General features: G+C 39.8%; 1 long non-coding RNA gene across 1 annotated transcript; it reads right to left on the bottom strand.

Annotated features, from left to right (window-relative positions):
- Positions 1 to 18,203: 18,203 nt before the first annotated feature.
- On the bottom strand, positions 18,204 to 21,255 carry LOC131501928 (uncharacterized). Its single transcript, XR_009256929.1, has 3 exons — positions 21,159 to 21,255; positions 19,612 to 19,721; positions 18,204 to 18,644 (listed from the first exon to the last, which is right to left on the bottom strand). It is a non-coding gene; the product is annotated as an uncharacterized LOC131501928 (long non-coding RNA).
- Positions 21,256 to 21,712: the final 457 nt, after the last annotated feature.

A 21,712-nucleotide genomic window follows, 5' to 3' on the forward strand; every position in this document is an offset into this window, starting at 1 on the left:
CATAAGTTAACAGCTCTGCTCAGAAAGCGGGAAGGCTGGAGGACAAAGGGAGGGAGAGCTGCTGAGCCCCCGGATGGCAGAGCTCAGCTTGGCAGGGAACAAAGGCGATCGCCAGCGCCATCTCCCTCACCCATCCCCCAGCCAAAATCCCAAAGAGAACCAGTTCCTGCCAGGGAACTTGCTCACTCCGCACAAACACCCAACTCTGTGCTTCTGTGGAGCCAAACCTCAGGCAGCGGATCTGACTCGCTCCCGCTGCCACAGGGCCCCTCCTGAAGTGGATCACCTAAGGAGAAGCGAGCTAAGCCTGCCCCTCCTGCCCCCGTACACCTTGCCTACCTACCCCAGCTAATACGCCAGATCCCCAGCACCACAAGCCTGGCAGTGTGCAAGTAGCCCAGACGGGCCACGCCACCCCACAGTGAATCCCGCCCCTAGGAGAGGGGAAGAGAAGGCACACACCAGTCTGACTGTGGCCCCAGCGGTGGGCTGGGGGCAGACATCAGGTCGGACTGCGGCCCCGCCCACCAACTCCAGTTATACACCACAGCACGGGGGAAGTGCCCTGCAGGTCCTCACCACTCCAGGGACTATCCAAAATGACCAAACGGAAGAATTCCCCTCAGAAGAATCTCCAGGAAATAACAAAAGCTAATGAACTGATCAAAAAGGATTTAAATAATATAACAGAAAGTGAATTTAGAATAATAGTCATAAAATTAATCGCTGGGCTTGAAAACAGTATACAGGACAGAAGAGAATCTCTTGCCACAGAGATCAAGGGACTAAGGAACAGTCACGAGGAGCTGAAAAACGCTTTAAACGAAATGCAAAACAAAATGGAAACCACGACGGCTCGGATTGAAGAGGCAGAGGAGAGAATAGGTGAACTAGAAGGTAAAGTTATGGAGAAAGAGGAAGCTGAAAGAAAGAGAGATTAAAAAATCCAGGAGTATGAGGGGAAAATTAGAGAACTAAGTGATACACTAAAAAGAAATAATATACGCATAATTGGTATCCCAGAGGAGGAAGAGAGAGGGAAAGGTGCTGAAGGGGTACTTGAAGAAATTATAGCTGAGAACTTCCCTGAACTGGGGAAGGAAAAAGGCATTGAAATCCAAGAGGCACAGAGAACTCCCTTCAGACGTAACTTGAATCGATCTTCTGCACGACATATCATAGTGAAACTGGCAAAATACAAGGATAAAGAGAAAATTCTGAAAGCAGCAAGGGATAAACGTGCCCTCATATATAAAGGGAGACCTATAAGACTCGTGACTGATCTCTCCTTTGAAACTTGGCAGGCCAGAAAGGCTTGGCACGATATCTTCAGTGTGCTAAACAGAAAAAAATATGCAGCCGAGAATCCTTTATCCAGCAACTCTGTCATTTAGAATAGAAGGAGAGATAAAGGTCTTCCCAAACAAACAAAAACTGAAGGAATTTGTCACCACGAAACCAGCCCTACAAGAGATCCTAAGGGGGATCCTGTGAGACAAAGTACCAGAGACATCACTACAAGCATAAAACATACAGACATCACAATGACTCTAAACCCGTATCTTTCTATAATAACACTGAATGTAAATGGATTAAATGCGCCAACCAAAAGACATAGGGTATCAGAATGGATAAAAAAACAAGACCCATCTATTTGCTGTCTACAAGAGACTCATTTTTAGATCTGAGGACACCTTTAGATTAAGAGTGAGGGGATGGAGAACTATTTATCATGCTACTGGAAGCCAAAAGAAAGCTGGAGTAGCCATACTTATATCAGACAAACTACACTTTCAATTAAAGGCTGTAACAAGAGATGAAGAAGGGCATTATATAATAATTACAGGGTCTATCCATCAGGAAGAGCTAACAGTTATAAATGTCTATGCGCCGAATACCGGAGCCCCCAGATATATAAAACAATTACTCATAGACATAAGCAACCTTATTGATAAGAATGTGGTCATTGCAGGGGACTTTAACACCCCACTTACAGAAATGGATAGATCATCTAGACACACAGTCAATAAAGAAACAAGAGCCCTGAATGATACATTGGATCAGATGGACTTGACAGATATATTTAGAACTCTGCATCCCAAAGCAACAGAATATACTTTCTTCTCGAGGGCACATGGAACATTCTCCAAGATAGATCATATACTGGGTCACAAAACAGCCCTTCATAAGTTTACAAGAATTGAAATTATACCATGCATACTTTCAGACCACAATGCTATGAAGCTTGAAATCAACCACAGGAAAAAGTCTGGAAAACCTCCAAAAGCATGGAGGTTAAAGAACACCCTACTAACGAATGAGTGGGTCAACCAGGCAATTAGAGAAGAAATTAAAAAATATATGGAAACAAACGAAAATGAAAATACAACAATCCAAACACTTTGGGACGCAGCGAAGGCAGTCCCGAGAGGAAAATACATTGCAATCCAGGCCTATCTCAAGAAACAAGAAAAATCGCAAATACAAAATCTAACAGCACACCTAAAGGAAATAGAAGCAGAACAGCAAAGGCAGCCTAAACCCAGCAGAAGAAGAGAAATCATAAAGATCAGAGCAGAAATAAACAATATAGAATCTAAAAAAACTGTAGAGCAGATCAACGAAACCAAGAGTTGGTTTTTTGAAAAAATAAACAAAATTGACAAACCTGTAGCCAGGCTTCTCAAAAAGAAAAGGGAGATGACCCAAATAGATAAAATCATGAGTGAAAATGGAATTATTACAACCAATCCCTCAGAGATACAAACAATTATCAGGGAATACTATGAAAAATTATATGCCAACAAATTGGACAACCTGGAAGAAATGGACAAATTCCTAAACACCCACACTCTTCCAAAACTCAATCAGGAGGAAATAGAAAGCTTGAACAGACCCATAACCAGCGAAGAAATTGAATCGGTTATCAAAAATCTCCCAACAAATAAGAGTCCAGGACCAGATGGCTTCCCAGGGGAGTTCTACCAGACGTTTAAAGCAGAGATAATACCTATCCTTCTCAAGCTATTCCAAGAAATAGAAAGGGAAGGAAAACTTCCAGACTCATTCTAGGAAGCCAGTATTACTTTGATTCCTAAACCAGACAGAGACCCAGTAAAAAAAGAGAACTACAGGCCAATATCTCTGATGAATATGGATGCAAAAATTCTCAATAAGATACTAGCAAATCGAATTCAACAGCATATAAAAATAATTATTCACCATGATCAAGTGGGATTCATTCCTGGGATGCAGGGCTGGTTCAACATTCACAAATCGATCAACGTGATACATCACATTAACAAAAAAAAAAGAGAAGAACCATATGATCCTGTCAATCGATGCAGAAAAGGCCTTTGACAAAATCCAGCACCCTTTCTTAATAAAAACCCTTGAGAAAGTCGGGATAGAAGGAACATACTTAAAGATCATAAAACACATTTATGAAATGCCCACAGCTAACATCATCCTCAACGGGGAAAAACTGAGAGCTTTTTCCCTGAGATCAGGAACACGACAGGGATGCCCACTCTCACCGCTGTTGTTTAATATAATGCTGGAAGTTCTAGCATCAGCAATCAGACAACAAAAGGAAATCAAAGACATCAAAATTGGTAAAGATGAAGTCAAGCTTTCGCTTTTTGCAGATGACATGATCTTATACATGGAAAATCCGATAGACTCCACCAAAAGTCTGCTAGAACTGATACATGAATTCAGCAAAGTTGCAGGATACAAAATCAATGTACAGAAATCAGTTGCATTCTTATACACTAACAATGAAGCAACAGAAAGACAAATAAAGAAACTGATCCCATTCACAATTGCACCAAGAAGCATAAAATACCTAGGAATAAATTTAACCAAAGATGTAAAAGATCTGTATGCTGACAACTATAGAAAGCTTATGAAGGAAATTGAAGAAGATATAAAGAAATGGAAAGACATTCCCTGCTCATGGATTGGAAGAATAAATATTGTCAAAATGTCAATCCTACCCAAAGCTATCTACACATTCAATGCAATCCCAATCAAAATTGCACCAGTATTCTTCTCGAAACTAGAACAAGCAATCCTAAAATTCATATGGAACCACAAAAGGCCCCGAATAGCCAAAGTAATTTTGAAGAAGAAGACCAAAGCAGGAGGCATCACAATCCCAGACTTTAGCCTCTACTACAAAGCTGTCATCTTCAAGACAGCATGGTATTGGCATAAAAACAGACACATAGACCAATGGAATAGAGTAGAAACCCCAGAACTAGACCCACAAACGTATGGCCAACTAATCTTTGACAAAGCAGGAAAGAACATCCAATGGAAAAAAGACAGTCTCTTTAACAAATGGTGCTGGGAGAACTGGACAGCAACATGCAGAAGGTTGAAACTAGACCACTTTCTCACACCATTCACAAAAATAAACTCAAAATGGATAAAGGACCTGAATGTGAGACAGGAAACCATCAAAACCTTAGAGGAGAAAGCAGGAAAAGACCTCTCTGACCTCAGCCGTAGCAATCTCTTACTAGGCACATCCCCAAAGGCAAGGGAATTAAAAGCAAAAGTGAATTACTGGGACCTTATGAAGATAAAAAGCTTCTGCACTGCAAAGGAAACAACCAACAAAACTAAAAGGCAACCAACGGAATGGGAAAAGATATTTGCAAATGACACATCGGACAAAGGGCTAGTATCCAAAATCTATAAAGAGGTCATCAAACTCCACACCCGAAAAACAAATAACCCAGTGAAGAAATGGGGAGAAAACATGAATAGACACTTCTCTAAAGAAGACATCCGGATGGCCAACAGGCACATGAAAAGATGTTCAACGTCGCTTCTTATCAGGGAAATACAAATCAAAACCACACTCAGATACCACCTCACGCCAGTCAGAGTGGCCAAAATGAACAAATCAGGAGACTATAGATGCTGGAGAGGATTTGGAGAAACGGGAACCCTCTTGCACTGTTGGTGGGAATGCAAATTGGTGCAGCCACTCTGGAAAGCAGTGTGGAGATTCCTCAGAAAATTAAAAATAGACCTACCCTATGACCCAGCAATAGCACTGCTAGGAATTTACCCAAGGGATACAGGAGTACTGATGCATAGGGTCACTTGTACCCCAATGTTTATAGCAGCACTTTCAACAATAGCCAAATTATGGAAAGAGCCTAAATGTCCATCAACTGATGAATGCATAAAGAAATTGTGGTTTATATACACAATGGAATACTACGTGGCAATGAGAAAGAATGAAATATGGCCTTTTGTAGCAACGTGGATGGAACTGGAGAGTGTGATGCTAAGTGAAATAAGCCATACAGAGAAAGACAGATACCATATGGTTTCACTCTTATGTGGATCCTGAGAAACGTAACAGAAACCCATGGGGGAGGGGAAGGAAAAAAAAAAAAAGAGGTTAGAGTGGGAGAGAGCCAAAGCATAAGAGACTGTTAAAAACTGAGAACAAACTGAGGGTTGATGGGGGGTGGGAGGGAGGGCAGGGTGGGTGATGGATATTGAGGAGGGCACCTTTTGGGATGAGCACTGGGTGTTGTATGGAAACCAATTTGACAGTAAATTTCATATATTAAAAAAAATAAAAAAAAATTAGTTGACCATGTATACATGGGCTTATTTCATTGATATCATTCTGTGCTATTGGTCTATGTGTCTATATTTATGTCAATACATAAATATATTTGATTACATAGCTTTGTAATACGGTTTGAGATCAGGAAGTGTGATGTCTCCAGCTTTGCTCTTCTTTCTCAAAGTTTTGCTTTGGTTATTTTGGGTCTTTTATGGTTCCATAATAATTTTAGGTGTTTTTTTTTTTTTCTGTGAGAAATGGCATTGGAATATTAGTAAAGATTGAATTGAATCTGTAGATGGCTTTGGGTAGTATGGGCATTTTAAGAATATTAATGCTTATAATCCACGAACATAGGATACCTTTCCATTTATTTGTGTCTTCAATTTCTTTCATGAGTGTATTATTATATTAATGTATAGATCTTTCACTTTTTTGGTTAAATTTATTAAGTATTTTACTGTTTTTGATACTATTGTGAATAGGATTATTTTATTTATTCAGGTATTTACTGTTACTGTATAGAAACATAACTGATTTTTCCATGTTGATTTCGTATCCTAACTTTACTGAATTTGTTGAGTAGTTTTAACAGTTTTTATGGTGGAGTTTTTAGGGTTTTCTTTGCAGAAGATCATATTGTCTGTAAACAGAGACAACTTTACTATTTTTCCCGCAATTTGTATGCCTTTTATTTATTTTTCTTGCCTGACTTCTCTGGCTAGGACTTCCAGTACTATGTTGAATAGAAGTGGTGAGAGTGGACAACTTGTCTTTTTCCTGACCATAGAGGAAAGTCTTTCAAACTTTCACCATTGAGTATGATGCTATCTGGGCATGTCGCATATGGCTTATATTGTGTTGAGGTACTCTCTCTACACCCAATTTGTTGAGATTTTATCATGAATTGATGTTGAATTTTGTCAGATGCTTTTTTGTGCCTCTATTGCAATGATTATGTTATTTTTATCTTTCATTCTATTGATGTGATTTATTAGATTATTTATTTCCATATGATGAACCATCTTTACATACCAGGAATGAATCCCATTGATCACGGTGTATGATACTTTTAATGTGATGCTGACTTCAGTTTACAAGTATTTGGTTGAGTATTTTTACATCTATATTCATCAATATTAATTTAGGTTTATTATCTTTTAGTGTCTTTATCTAGCTTTGGTATAAAGATAATGCTGGCCATATAAACAAGTTTGGGAGTGTCCATCCTCTTCAAATTTTTGGAAGAGTTTGACAAATATTGGCATCAATTCTTATTTAAAGTTTTGGTAGAATGAACCAATGAAATTTTCTGGTTTGGGGCTTTTCTTTGTTTGTTTGTTTGTTTGTTTTTGTTTTTTTGTTTTGCTCTATAGGTTTCTTATTTTTTTAAAAAAATTGACTTTATTGTCAAATCGGTTTCCATACAACACCCAGTGCTCATCCCAACAAGTGTCCTTCTCCATGTCCATCACCAACTTTCCCCTCCCTCCACCCCCCATCAACCCTCAGTTTGATATCAGTCCTCAAGAGTCTCTTATGGTTTGCCTCTCTCCCTCTCTGTAACTATTTTTCCCCTTCCTCTCCCTCATGGTCTTCTGTGAAGAGGTGATGCAATCAAATGGAACAATACCCATATCATAGGAATTCCAGAAGAAGAAAGAGAAAGGTGTGATTGAACAAATCATAGCTGAGAACTTCCCGAATCTGGGGAAGGAAACAGACATCTCTGTAGGTTTCTAGAAATTTTTCCATTTCCCCTAGGATGTCCAATTTGTTGGTGTATAATTGTTCATAGTAATCTCTTGTGATCCTTTGTATTTCTGTGATATCAGATATATTGTCTCCTCTCTATAATTTTCTTTATTTAGGTTTTCTATTTTTCTCTTGGTTAGTCTAACTAAAGATTAGTCTATTTTATTTATATTGTCAAGGGAACAACTCTGTTTTATTAATCTTTGTTTAATATGAAATTAATTATTGTCAAATTGGTTTTCATACAACACCCAGTGCTCATCCCAAAAGGTGCCCTCCTCAATATCCATCACCCACCCTCCCCTTCCTCCCACCCCCCATCAACCCTCAGTTTGTTCTCAGTTTTTAAGTCTCTTATGCTTTGGCTCTCTCCCACTCTAACCTCTTTTTTTTTTCCCCTCCCTCATGGACTTCTGTTAAGTTTCTCAGGATCCACATAAGAGTGAAAACATATGGTATCTGTCTTTCTCTGTATGGCTTACTTCACTTAGCATAACACTCTCCAGTTCCATCCATGTTGCTACAAAGGGCCATATTTCATTCTTTCTCATTGCCACGTACTATTCCACTGTGTATATAAACGACAATTTCTTTATCCATTCGTCAGTTGATGGACATTTAGGCTCTTTCCATAATTTGGCTATTGTTGACAGTGCTGCTATAAACATTGGCGTACAAGTGCCCCTATGCATCAGTACTCCTGTATCCCTCGGGTAAATTCCTAGCAGTGCTACTGATGGGTCATAGGGTAGGACTATTTTCAATTTTCTGAGGAACCTCCACACTGTGGATTACACGAGTTTGCATTCCCACCAAAAGTGCAAGAGGGTTGCCATTTTTCCACATCCTTGCAAGCATCTATAGTCTCCTGATTTGTTCATTTTAGCCACTCTGACTGGCATGAGGTGATATTTGAGTGTGGTTTTGAATTGTATTTCCCTGATGAGGAGCGATGTGGGGCATCTTCTCATGTGCCTGTTGGCCATCTGGATGTCTTCTTTAGAGAAGAGTCTGTTCATGTTTTCTGCCCATTTCTTCCCTGGATTATTTGTTTATCAGGCTTGGAGTATGGTGAGTTCTATATAGATTTTGGATACTAGCCCTTTGTCCGATATGTCATTTGCAAATATCTTTTCCCATTCCGTGGGCTGCCTTTTAGTTTTGTTGATTGTTTCCTTTGCCATACAGAAGCTTTTTATCTTCATGAGGTCCCAATAGTTCATTTTTGCTTTTAATTCCCTTACCTTTGGGGATGTATCAAGTAAGAAATTGCTGCAGCTGAGGTCAGAGAGGTTTACTCTTGCTTTCTCCTCTAAGGTTTTGACGGTTTCCTGTCTCACATTTAGGTCATTTATCCATTTTGAGTTTGTTTTGGTGAATGGTGTAAGAGTGGTCTAGTTTCATCCTTCTGCATGTTTCTGTCCATTTCTCCCACCACCATTTGTTAAAGGAACTGTCTTTTTCCATTGGATATTCTTTCCTGTTTTGTCAAATGTTAGCTGGCCATGCTTTTGTGCGTCTAGTTCTGGGGTTTCTAATCTATTTCATTGGTCTATGTGACTGTTTTGTGCCAATACCATGCTGTCTTGATGATTACAGCTTTTTAGTCGAGGCTAAAGTCTGGGATTGTGATGCCTCCTTCTTTGGTCTTCTTCTTCAAAATTACTTTGGCTATTCGGGGCCTTTTGTGGTTCCATATGAATTTTAGGATTGCTTGTTCTAGCTTTGAGAATAATGCTGGTGCAATTTTGATTGGGATTGCATTGAATGTGTAGATAGCTTTGGGTAGTGTTGACATTTTAACAATGTTAATCTTCCAATTCGTGAGCACGGAATGTTTTTCCATTTCTATATGTCTTCTTCAATTTCCTTCATAAGCTTTCTATAGTTTTCAGCATGCAGATCTTATACATCTTTGGTTAGGTTTATTCCTAGGTATTTTATGCTTCTTGGTGCAATTGTGAATGGGATCAGTTTCTTTATTTGTCTTTCTGTTGCTTCATTATTAGTGTATAAGAATACAACTGATTTCTGTACATTGATTTTGTATCCTGCGACTTTGCTGAATTCATGTATCAGTTCTAGCAGCCTTTTGGTGGAGTCTTTCGGATTTTCCAATATAATATCATGTCATCTGCAAAAAGTGAAAGCTTGACTTCATCTTTGCCAATTTTGATGCCTTTCATTTCCTTTTGTTGTCTAATTGCTGATGCTAGAACTTCCAACACTATTGTTAAACAATAGCGGTGAGAGTGGACATCCCTGTCGTGTTCCTGATCTCAGGGAGAAACCTCTCAGTTGTTCCCCATTGAGGATGATATTAGCTGTGGGCTTTTCATAAATGGCTTTTATGATGTTTAACTATGTTCCTTCTATCCCGACTTTCTCGAGGGTTTTTATTGAGAAAGGATGCTGAATTTTGTCAAATGCTTTTTCTGCATCGATTGATAGGATCATATGGTTCTTTTCTTTTCATTTATTAATGTGATGTATCGCATTGAGAATTTTTGCATCCATATTCATCAGAGATATTGGCCTGTAGTTCTCTTTTTTCCTGGGTCTCTGTCGGGTTTAGGAATCAAAATAATGCTGGTTTCATAGAATGAGTCTAGAAGTTTTCCTTCCCTTTCTATTTCTTGGAATAGCTTGAGAAGGATAGGTATTATCTCTGGTTTAAATGTCTGGTAGAATTCTCCTGGGAAGCCGTCTGGTCCTGGACTCTTATTTGTTGGGAGATTTTTGATAACTGATTCAATTTCTTCGCTGGTTATGGGTCTGTTCAAGCTTTCTATTTCTTCCTGTTTGAGTTTCGGAAGTGTGTGGGTGTTTAGGAATTTGTCCATTTCTTCCAGGTTGTCCAGTTTGTTGGGATATAATATTTCATAGTATTACCTGATATTTGCTTATATTTCTGAGGGATTGGTTGTAATAATTCCATTTTCATTCAGGATTTTATCTATTTGGGTCATCTCCCTTTTCTTTTTGAGAAGCCTAGCTAGAGGCTTATCAATTTTGTTTATTTTTTCAAAAACCAACTCTTGGTTTCATTGATATGCTCTACTATTTTTTTTCAAATTCTATATTGTTTATTTCTGCTCTGATCTTTATTATTTCTCTTCTTCTGCTGGGTTTGGGGTGTCTTTGCTGTTCTGCCTCTATTTCCTTTAGGTGTGCTGTTAGATTTTGTATTTGGGATTTTTCTTGTTTCTTGCGATAGGCCTGGATTGCAATGTATTTTCCTCTCGGGACTGCCTTTGCTGCATCCCAAAGCGTTTGGATTGTTGTCTTTTCATTGTCATTTGTTTCATATATTTTTTTAGTTTCTTCTCTAATTGCCTGGTTGACCCATTCATTCTTTAGTAGAGTGTTATTTAACCTCCATGTTTTTGGAGGTTTTCCAGACTTTTTCCTGTGGTTGATTTCAAGCTTCATAGCATTGTGGTCTGAAAGTATGCATGGTATGATCTCAATTCTTGTATACTTATGAAAGGCTGTTTTGTGATCCAGTATGTGATCTATCTTGGAGAATGTTCCATGTGCACTCGAGAAGAAAGTATATTCTGTTGCTTTGGGATGCAGAGTTCTAAATATATCTGTCAAGTCCATCTGCTCCAATGTATCATTCAGGGCCCTAGTTTCTTTATTGATCCTGTGTCTAGATGTTCTATCCATTGTTGTTAGTGGAGTATTAAAGTCCCCTGCAATTACCACATTCTTATCAATAAGGTTGCTTATGTTTGTGAGTAATTGTTTTATATATTTTGGAGCTCCCATATTTGGCACATAGACATTTATAATTGTTAGCTCTTCCTGATGGATAGACCCTGTGATTATTATATAATGCCCTTCTTCATCTCTTGTTACAGCCTTTAATTGAAAGTGTAGTTTGTCTGATATAAGTATGGCTACTCCAGCTTTCTTTTGACTTCCAGGAGCAGGATAAATAATTCTCTATCCTGTCACTTTCAATCTGAAGGTGTCCTCAGGTCTAAAATGAGTCTCTTGTAGACAGCAAATAGATGGGTCTTTTTTTTTTTATCCATTCTGATACCCTATGTCTTTTTGTTGGCGCATTTAGTCCATTTACATTCAGTGTTATTATAAAAAGGTGTGGGTTTAGAGTCATTGTGATGTTTGTAGATTTCATGCTTGTAGTGATGTCTCTGGTACTTTGTGATCCTTGCAACATTTCTCCCACAGGATCCCCCTTAGGATCTCCTGTAGGGCTGGTTTAGTGGTGATGAATTCCTTCAGTTTTTATTTGTTTGGGAAGACCTTTATCTCTCCTTCTTTTCTAAATGACAGACTTGCTGGATAAAGGATTCTCAGCTGCATAATTTTTCTGTTCATCACATTGAAGATTTCCTGCCATTCCTTTCTGGCCTGTGAAGTTTCAGTAGATAGATCCGTCACAAGTCTTATCAGTCTCCCTTCATCTGTTAGAGCATGTTTCTCCCTAGCTTCTTTCAGAATTTTCTCTTTATCCTTGTATTTTGCCAATTTCATCATGATATATCATGCAGAAAATCGATTCAAGTTATGTCTGAAGGGAGTTCTCTGTGCCTCTTGGATTTCAATGCCTTTTTCCTTCCCCAGATCAGGGAAGTTCTCAGCTATGATTTCTTCAAGTAAGCCTTCAGCACCTTTCCCTCTCTTTTACTCCTTTGGATTCCCAATTATGCATATGTTATTACGTTTTGTTGCATCACTTAGTTCTCTAATTCTCCCCTCATACTCCTGAATTTTTTTATCTCTCTTTGTCTCAGCTTCCTCTTTTTCCATAATTTTCTCTTCTAAATCACCTATTCTCTCCTCTGCCTCTTCAACCTGAGCTGTGGTCGCTTCCATTTTATTTTGTAGCTCATTTATAGCCTTTTTTAGCTCCTCCTGACTGTTTCTTAGTCCCTTGATCTCTGTAGCAATAGATTCTCTGCTGTCCTCTGTACTTTTTTCAAGCCTAGCGATTAATTTTATGACTATTATTTTAAATTCATTTTCTGTTATATTGTTTAAATCGTTTTTGATCAGTTCAGTAGCTGACGCTACTTCCTGGAGTTTCTTTTGAGGAGAATTCTTCCATTTTGTCATTTTGGATAGTCCCTGGAGTGACACAGAACTGCAGGGCTCTTCCTCAGTGCTGTCTGGAGTAATTTGTGTTGGTGGGCAGGGCCACAATCAGACGTGATGTCTTCCCCTAGCCCACTGCTGGGGCCACAGTCAGACTGATGTGTACCTTACCTTCCCGTCTCCCAGGGACAGGACTCACTGTGGATTGGTGTGGCCCTTGTATGGGCTACTTGCACACTCCCAGGGTTTTGGTGCTGCTTAAATGGGATCTGGCGTATTAGCCGGGGTGGATCCACAAGGTGCACAGGGGCCAGAGGGGAAGACTCAGCTTGCTTTGCCTTTGGTGGTCCACTTCAGGAGGAGCCCTGGGGCACCGGGAGGGAGGCAGACCCTTCAGAGTGATGGATCCACAGAAGCATAGCATTGGGTGTTTGTGGGGTGCAAGCAATTTCCCTGACAGGGACTGGTACTCTTTGGGATTTTGGCTGGGGGATGGGCAAGGGAGATGTTGCTTCCCAGCACCTTTGTTCCCCACCAAGCTGAGCTCTGTCCTCTGGGGCTCAACAGCTCTCCCTCCCGTTGTCCTCTAGCCCTCCCACTCTCTGAGCAGAGCAGTTGACTTATAATATTCCAGATGTTAAGTTCTGCTGGCTGTCAGAACACAGTCCTTCTGGCCCCTCCACTTTTGCAAGCCAGACTCAGGGGCTCTGCCTTGCTGGGCGGGCTGCCCCTCCACCACCCTGGCTCCCTCCTGCCAGTCCGTGTTGCGCACACTGCCTCTCCGCCCTTGCTACCCTCTTCCGTGGGCCTCTTGTCTACACTTGGCTCCAGATGGAGAATCCATTCTGCTAGTCTTCTGGTGGTTTTCTGGGTTTTTTAGGCAGATGTGGGTGGAATCTAAGTGATCAGTAGGACGCAGTTAGCCCAGCGTCCTCCTACACCGCCATCTTCCCCTGACCCTCTGTTTTATTAATCTTTTTGTTGTTCTTTTATTCTCTATTTCTGCCTAATCTTTATTATTTCCTTCCTTCTTCTAACCTTGGGCTTAGTTCCTTCTTCTTTTTTTAGTTCCTTGAGGTGTAAAGTTAGGTTGTTCATTTGAGATTTTTCTTTCTTCTTAATGTATGCATTTATCACTATAATCTTTCCTCTTAGAACTGTTTCTTCTGCATCCTGTAAGCTTTGGTATGTTGTGTTTCCATTTTCGTTTGTCTTAAAATAGTTTTTTATTTCATTTTTTTTTTCATCCTTTGGTTGTTCAGTAATGTGATGGTTAATTTTCATGTATTTGTGAATTTTACAGGTTTACTCCTGTTATAGATTTCTACTTTTTAAACATTGTGGTTGCAAAAGTTACCTGATATAACTTCTTTCTTCCTGAATTTGCTGAGACTTTGTTTGTGACCTAACATATGGTATAACCTAGAAAATGTTCCATGTGCACTTAAGAAGAATGTATGTTCTGCCGTTATTGGATGGAATGTTCTGTATATGTCTTTTAGGTCCATTTGGTCCATAGTGCTGTTTATATTTGCAGTTTCCTTCTTGACTTTCTGTCTGGATGATCTGTCCATTGTTGAAAGTGGGGCATAAAAATTTCTATTATTGTATTGATGTCTATTTCTCCTGTTAGTTCTGTTAATATTTGCTTTATATATTTAGGTGCCCAATGTTAGGTGCATAAATGTTTATAATTGCTCCATCTTCTTTTTTTAAAGGCTTATTTATTTATTTATTTTAAGAGAGAGAGAGAGAGAGAGAGAGAGAGAGAGAGAGAGAAAGTGAGTGGGGGAGGGACAGAGAGAATCCCAAGCTCTGTGCTGCAGCAAAGAACCTGAAGTGGGGCTCTGATCCCATGAGCCATGAGAACATGACCTGAGCTGAGATCAAGAGTCAGATGCTTAACCAACTTAGCCTTCCAGGCACCCCAATTGCTATATCTTCTTGATGAATTGACCCCTTTATCACTATATAATAACCTTCCTTTTCTCTTTTGATCATTTTTAGCTTAAATCTATTTTGTCTTATATATGTATAGCTACTCTTGCTTTCTTTTGGTTACCATTTCCTTGAAATGTATTTTTCCATTCCTTCAGTTGCAGTCTATGTGTGTCCTTAAAGCTAAAGTGAATCTCTTATGGGCCAGCATATCATTAAATCTTGTTGTTTTTTATCCATTCAGCCATACTATGTCTTTTAATTAAAGAGCTTAATCCATTCACATTTAAAGTAATTAATTATAGGTAAGAACTTACTAAGATTTTGTTGTTTCCCAACTGTTTTATAGATCCTTTATTTATTACTTCCTCTCTTTACTATTTGTGATTTGATGACTTTGTGCAACATTATGCTTTGACACCTTTATCATAATCTTTTATGTACCTATTGCATGTTTTTTTTCCTTTGTAGTTACCATGAGGCTTTTGTAATATATCTGATATTCATAGCACCCTACTTTAAGCTGATAACAACTTAAATTTGATGGCCAACAGAAACTTTATACTTTTACTTCTTCCCTCCTCACATTTTAGGTTACTGATGCTACAATGTATGCCTTTATGTACTATATATCTGATACAAGTTATTGTAGTTGTGGTTACTTTTAATACATTTGTTTTTAATTTTTTTTTAATTTTAGAGAAAGTGTCAGTGGGCGAGAGGGACAGAGGGAGAGAGAAGGAGGATCTTAAGTGGTCTCCATGCTCAGTGCAAAGCCTGAGGTGAGGCTCAATCCCATGACCCTGGATCATGACCTGAGCTGAAATCAAGAGTTGCATGCTCAACCAACTAAGCCACCCAGGCACCCCTGTTTTTTAACTTGTAAACTATAGTTGTAAGTGAATTGCAAATCACCCTCACAATATTAGAGAATCTAACTTTGAATATGTATTTACTATTACCAGTGAGTTTTACCTATTCATAGGTTTTTATGATGTTAATTCATATCCTTTTATTCCAGCTTGAAAAACATACTTCAACATTTCTTGTAAGGCAGATGTACTGGTGATAAACTTTCTTGGCTTTTGTTTGGGAAAATCTTTATGTCTTCTTCATTTATGAAGGACAGCTTTACGAGGTATAGTATTCTTGGCTGACAGCTTTTTCTTTGAATATTTTGAATATATCATCCCACTCTCTCCTGGCCTACAAACCTTCTGTTGAGAAATTTGCACACACATAGGGCTGACACATACATGATGAATCCCTTTTCTCTTGCTTTTAATAAGATTCTCTCTTTGTCTTTGACTTTGATGAGTGAATTATAATGTGTCTTGGTGTAACCCTGTACAGGTTCAACCTATTTGGGGTCTTTTGGGGCTCATGAATCTGAACATTCATTTCTATTCCCAAGTTTGGGAAGTTTTGAGCCATTATTGCTTTACATAGACTTTCTGTGTTTTCATTTTCTTTTCCCCTTTTGAGAATCCCATGATGCATGCATTGTTCCCTTTGATAGTGTTTCATAAGGCCCATAGGCATCTTCATTTTTTTTCATTCTTTTTTCTTTATACTCCTCTGACTGGATTTCAAATGACTTATCTTCTAGCTCAGGGATTTTTCTTCTGCTTGATCAAGTGTGCTGTTGAAGTTATCTACTGAATTCTTCAGTCATTGTATTCTTTAGCTTTAGAAATTCTGTTTGCTTTTGGGGGGGTTATTTTTTTGTTGAACTTCTCATTGTGTTAATGCATTGTTTTTCTTATGTCATTTTGTCTGTGTGTTCTTGTAGGTCACTAAACTTTTTAAAAGGATTATTCTGAACTGTCAGACAGTTCGTAGTTGTTTCTTTAGGGTCAGTTATTCAAGTGTTATTAGTTTCCCTTTGTGGTAGTATGTATACATAATTCTCTGTGATTCTTAATTCCTTGCATTGGTATCAGCACAACTGGGTAAGCTATCTCCTCTTCCAGACTTTACAGATTCACTTTGTCAGAGAAATACCTTCACCAGTCAGCTCAGTTTGGGGTACTGGTAAGTCATCTGGTAACATCAGTTGGAGAATGCCATCAAAAATATGTGACCACCAGTTAACCCATAAGTTGGATCCAGGCATTTGGAGGCTCCCCACCTCCTTCTGTCCTTAGAATGTGGGCTCATCTTGCTTTTCCCACTCTCAGAGGCTACTCCATGGACATAGTCTTGAGATAGTGATATGGTGTTGAGAACACCCACATTATGTATGTGACTGAACCCAGTTAAGGTTTCTTTATAAACTTTTGAGATTTTGCAGGTAAGTGTAGGGATCTGTCTTACTGACACCCCAAACAAGCCCCATATGTAAGTTCCCTTTGCATATTAAAATTTAACCTACTAACCTGGAGTGGCCTTCCTTTTTCTTCAGTCTCTCTCTATCCTATGTGTCTGGGTGCTGCTTACAAATTACACAAGGGAAGGTCCTTGGAGGGGTTATAAACAACAACATTCATAGGTGAGAGAACCTTGTTCTCACAGTCTCTTGTCCCATGCTCTGAGGCCAGGGGGCTGACATTGGCTGGCCTCCACATTTGGGTGGGCTTACCGGCTGGGTTCCAGATGTAATTCCACTGGATGGGCTTCCTGGTATATAACTTATGTCCAAAGGATATGAGAATTGTCATCAAGAAAACACTTAGAGGTATGGGAGGAGGCACACAACAGTGGACTTCAAATACTGGAGCAGGGATTAACTATGCTGTGTGAGTCTCCAGTCTGTAGTCCTAGGACTATTGGATACAAGTTAGAGGAAGGCAGATTTGGACACAGTATAAGCAGCAGGTCACTGCAAGGGGCTAAGTAACTCTATTGGACAGTTGCTTCAGGCAAGAGGTAAGGTGTTGGTGACCAATATGGTTACTTCCAAGTCTCAAATCCTGTGGCTACACTAAGCACTGTGATTGCATTACTTCACTGACACCTGATCAGAGTTGTCCCACCTACTCTTTTGCTTATGGAAGTTTATGGTCTAGCAAAGAAAACAGTTTCCACTTCCTGTGGTTATTTAAATATGTAAGCCATTAGAAAGGGGGTGGTAACACTTGAAGTTTCAAATACATATAAACAGCATATTTTTTGTAGGAAATGACATGTGTATTAGTAGACCACAGCCTGGATGATTATACACCCAAATGCTAACAATTATAATTGATGGGATGATAAGGATTGATTTTTACAAATTAAAAGTTGATAAAAATATTATTTAAGAGCAGGGAATGGAATACTCTCATTTATATGTATTCCTTGTGCTCACCATGAACACCAAAAGTAATTGGTTCACAAAACAATGAATTCTGTTCTGGACAAGAATGAGACCAGAGATTCAGCGCTGCAGATCATTAGCAGGTATTAGACATCTGAGTTTATGTTCAACAGATGTGATGTGCTTAGAACAATGTGTCCTAGAATGTGCCTCCTTCCCCTTTCCCCCATCCAACCCCAGCCTTGAGTGTCTCCTATCAAGCTGAAAGCACATTCCAGAAAGCAAGAGAGCCCAGTTTAAACATCTCAGCCCTATTCACTTTAGAAGTTCACTTCAGACCCTGTGTTGTCATTTTCTTACCTCCTACATAAGAAGGCTAGTCCACGTTACCTCCTCTCCCAAGGTTCTCATGGGAGAATCATGATTCTAACTCATGGAAAAGCATATAGCATTCCCAACTCAGAATCCACTGGACCCGGACAAAGGAGAGCCTTATCCCTCTGACCAATCTCCCAAAGTGGCTTTCCTTAAACTATTTTGTTTGGCTGTAAAGAGTACCTTTGTTGTACTTTCATTACTTAGAAGACCACCAAGAATGGACCACCGGAGTCTCAACACAATGATTATATTTATTATTTTATCGCTACATTAGAAATGAAAATAAACTGAGAAGGTGCAAATGTATGCCACTTCATGAATATTATGGAACAACAAATACAGCCACTATAGAAAGTTAAAAGTAGTTTAACCTTTGGGGGTGCAAGGACTACACACAGAAATGTCATCAATGGTAAGATTATTAACAGCATCTGCCAACTGGAACGTATGTACCAATGGAAAGTTTAAAAAAAGGGAACACTGGCTTCCCCTGACCTCTTGGCTAGGGAATATGGATGGGAAGACATCAGAAGATGCCTAAAATCTCTACAAACACATAAGTTTGCAAAAAACAAGCTCCAAACTAAGACACTAAAGCAGTGTTGAAATTTTCTGTTGGGAGGAGATCCACATTTTATGATGTTTGAACACACTCTTTCTCTTGTTGGATAGCTAGGGGAAAAAACAAACACAAAAAATCATTAAGAAGGTATATTTCTAGAAGTTCAGTTTTCTTCCAAGAGTTCTTTGCCAAGTTATTGAAGGCTGCCATATCTGCTTTAAATTTAGAAGGCCAAGGCACTAACCACAAATCCCCATTCACGTGTGTGTGTATATGTGTATGTGAGTGTGTGTGTTGTGCATGCATGAATGTTAACCACCTGAACATTCATTAGAATTTACATCAACTGTTTTTTTTTTTTTCATTTGAGAGGGAGATTTATGCTGTTGCCATTTTTTTCCATAGATTATTCTGAGACTAAAGAAGTGAAGCATTTTCCTCAGGTTTAACTATCACTATGTAATTAGTAAGTTATACCCTTTAGACAATTATGACTAACTGTGAAACTCAAGTAACACTGACATGGCAAAAAATGTCCCTCGATTTTGTGAATATGTTTGGAGTTTCTCTATCAGGCTAAAACTCCCAAGGGCAAACCTGATCCCTTGAGTCTGGGAGCCTTGAGTGCACCCAAAATCTAAACTTGTTCTCTGCCTTATTTTGTCATCAGGTAGAGAAAGCCAACACTGCAGTTTGTGTGGTTTTCTAGGAATGAAATCCTGGCCCAAATGGCTAGATGCAGAAAATGCCTAATAACCATTAAGTGGACAAAACAAAGATTTTTCTAGTACTAAGTCTAACATTCCAAGATTGATTGTAAATATATTTTTAGTAATTTTCAACAAGAAATTAGTTTTTTATCCCATTACTTCTTGGGTCTATCATGTGAGAACCATTTGTATAATTCAAGTAAGAAGACAACTATTTGGTATTTTTAACTGTTGCATTAAATACAGTGATACTATAATTATTTCTTACTTAGTGGCAAAATTTACTAGAAGAGTTTATTTACTGAGCCTATCAATGTTCACCATTGTTTTTCTCCATTAGAAACCCCCAGCCCCATCCATGACTTACTTTCCTTTGAAGGCAGAGTATTTTTTTTAGTGTTAGTTTTCTTCAGTTTTGACCAAACTTCTCCACTTCAGACAAGTCTGGCTTATTACTCATCTTGACTAAAAGAAAAACTAAAAAAAATTACATTAAAATACACAGAGCTATTGTCATACTAAGGAATCAGAGCCAAAAATTCTCATATTTAATATCAATGTGTATTTTACCGGCTGATTTTCAAGACAACAGCACACATCTTAGAAAAGCCATGTTTTTATTAGAATACTCTAAATTACACATCACCGCCCCATTTGTGTTAGGTAGTAAAAGCCATTAAATCAGGATGCAATAGAAACCAAGATGCTCTAAAATCCAGAGTCAAAATGTCTAATTCTTTTCGATTACAGCTGGGGTCAAATGGAGGTGACAGAAGCACCTCCATATAGAGTTAAAAGAAAAATAAGGACTGTGTTTAACCAGCTAATGATTTTGTGACAGGAGATAGCAGTAATTTGAGCAACTTCACTTTTCATTCAATTAATTTTGGGGGGCATTTTTCTTGGGGAGTAGGAATAAGCACACAAAAAGGGTTGGCATAAATTGTACTAGTTTCTTTCCATTTTATCTGCCCAGAGATAGATTAAGGAGTCACAAGAGAGGAAGGGGATTTAATCCAGTCATAACTACTTACATGCCTCATAATAACTCCTTATGGCACAGGTTTGTAAATGCTGTAAGAAGGCACAGCTGATTAGGATCATACCAAGACCTTCAGCAGAATGGGGTAAACAAACAGAATTGATTTTTATTTCACCATATTTCCTCTGCAAAGGGAGAGGTTAGGAGATGAGATGCCCTGTGACCATTCTGGTTTTGTACGGTAAGAGACAACAGGAGACCCCAGCGACCTGAAAATAGAGCTCTCAAGCATGTGCCTGGCCCCACCCTGGTGGGGTAAGGCACGTCTAGTGCCCAGAGTAGAATGGAGATGCCCCCAAGCAGCAAGAAGTCCTGAACATGCCTCCCTTCCGTCGACGTCACCCTAAAACCCTCCTTTGACGAGTGGTCAGACGCCAATCTCCAGAGGTAGGGAAATAGGGGCTAACAAATCATAAAGGGCTGGGCGCGTGGGGCATTTTGTCAGGAAAAGTTTTCTTACATTTTAAAATAACTATCATCCTTGTCAGGCGCGCAGCCTACCTTTTGGGCACAGGAGGAGAGAGCGCGAAGGGCCAGCCCCAGATGGCCCATTCCAGGGAGCCCCCAAACTCCTCCTCCTCTCGGGCTCGGCCTGCAGCCACAGCGGACCCGCCCCTCTCCCCTCCTGTGGCCTTGCAGCCATAGCGGTCGCCCCCTCGGGCCTTCCAAGGACCTACCTGGGGAGGACTTGGCAACACGCAGAAGGCGGCGCCACAGAAAACAAAGGCGCGGGCTCGCCAGGAGGCTAAGTTACAAACGCCAGCTCCAACCTGGCCCCTCCAGTTACCGAAAGACCGACACCTCCCGCCGCGCAGCTGCTGCACCCTCCTGTCCCCATAGTCTTCTGGCTCCGGGGGGCCACACGTCCTCACCTAAAGGCTTGAAAACCGGTGAAAGACCTACAGCTAGACCAACGCCTCTCCACACTCAGGACGAGGTTAATGTTCCTGCGCGGAACCCTGAAATTATAAATCACGGAGCAGACCCCGCCCCAGACCTTTCTGATTGGCTGGGAGATCCCAGGCCCGCTTCTTCGCCCTTCCCCCCACTTTCTTCTTTCAGCAAAGTGGCTGTCCCCCACTGTCTCCTCTCTACTCTGAACCTCGGCCCTGCAACAGTGTCTTGGTGACGTTATACCCAAGGTGCCTCGCCAGACCCCGTCCAGGCCTTCTCCGATTCCGCGAGGAATAGCCTGCCTGCCTCTTCCGCCTCTCCTACTATGTTCGTGCTGAAGATTTCACTTTCCTTTATTCCAAGTTTATTCACCCCTCCAAGATAATTGGGGCCTCTATAGTAAGCAGACACTTATTGTCCAGTTGGCTTTCAACGTCTGGAACTGGGAGATCCAAGCTGAAGGAGCTGTAATTAGGCTCTCTGGGCTTTATATAGCCAGCCATAAAGCCTAAGTACACTGTGATAACCAAAC

The sequence above is a fragment of the Neofelis nebulosa genome, chromosome X, assembly GCF_028018385.1.
Source record: "Neofelis nebulosa isolate mNeoNeb1 chromosome X, mNeoNeb1.pri, whole genome shotgun sequence".
Classification (NCBI taxonomy): Eukaryota; Metazoa; Chordata; class Mammalia; order Carnivora; family Felidae; genus Neofelis; species Neofelis nebulosa.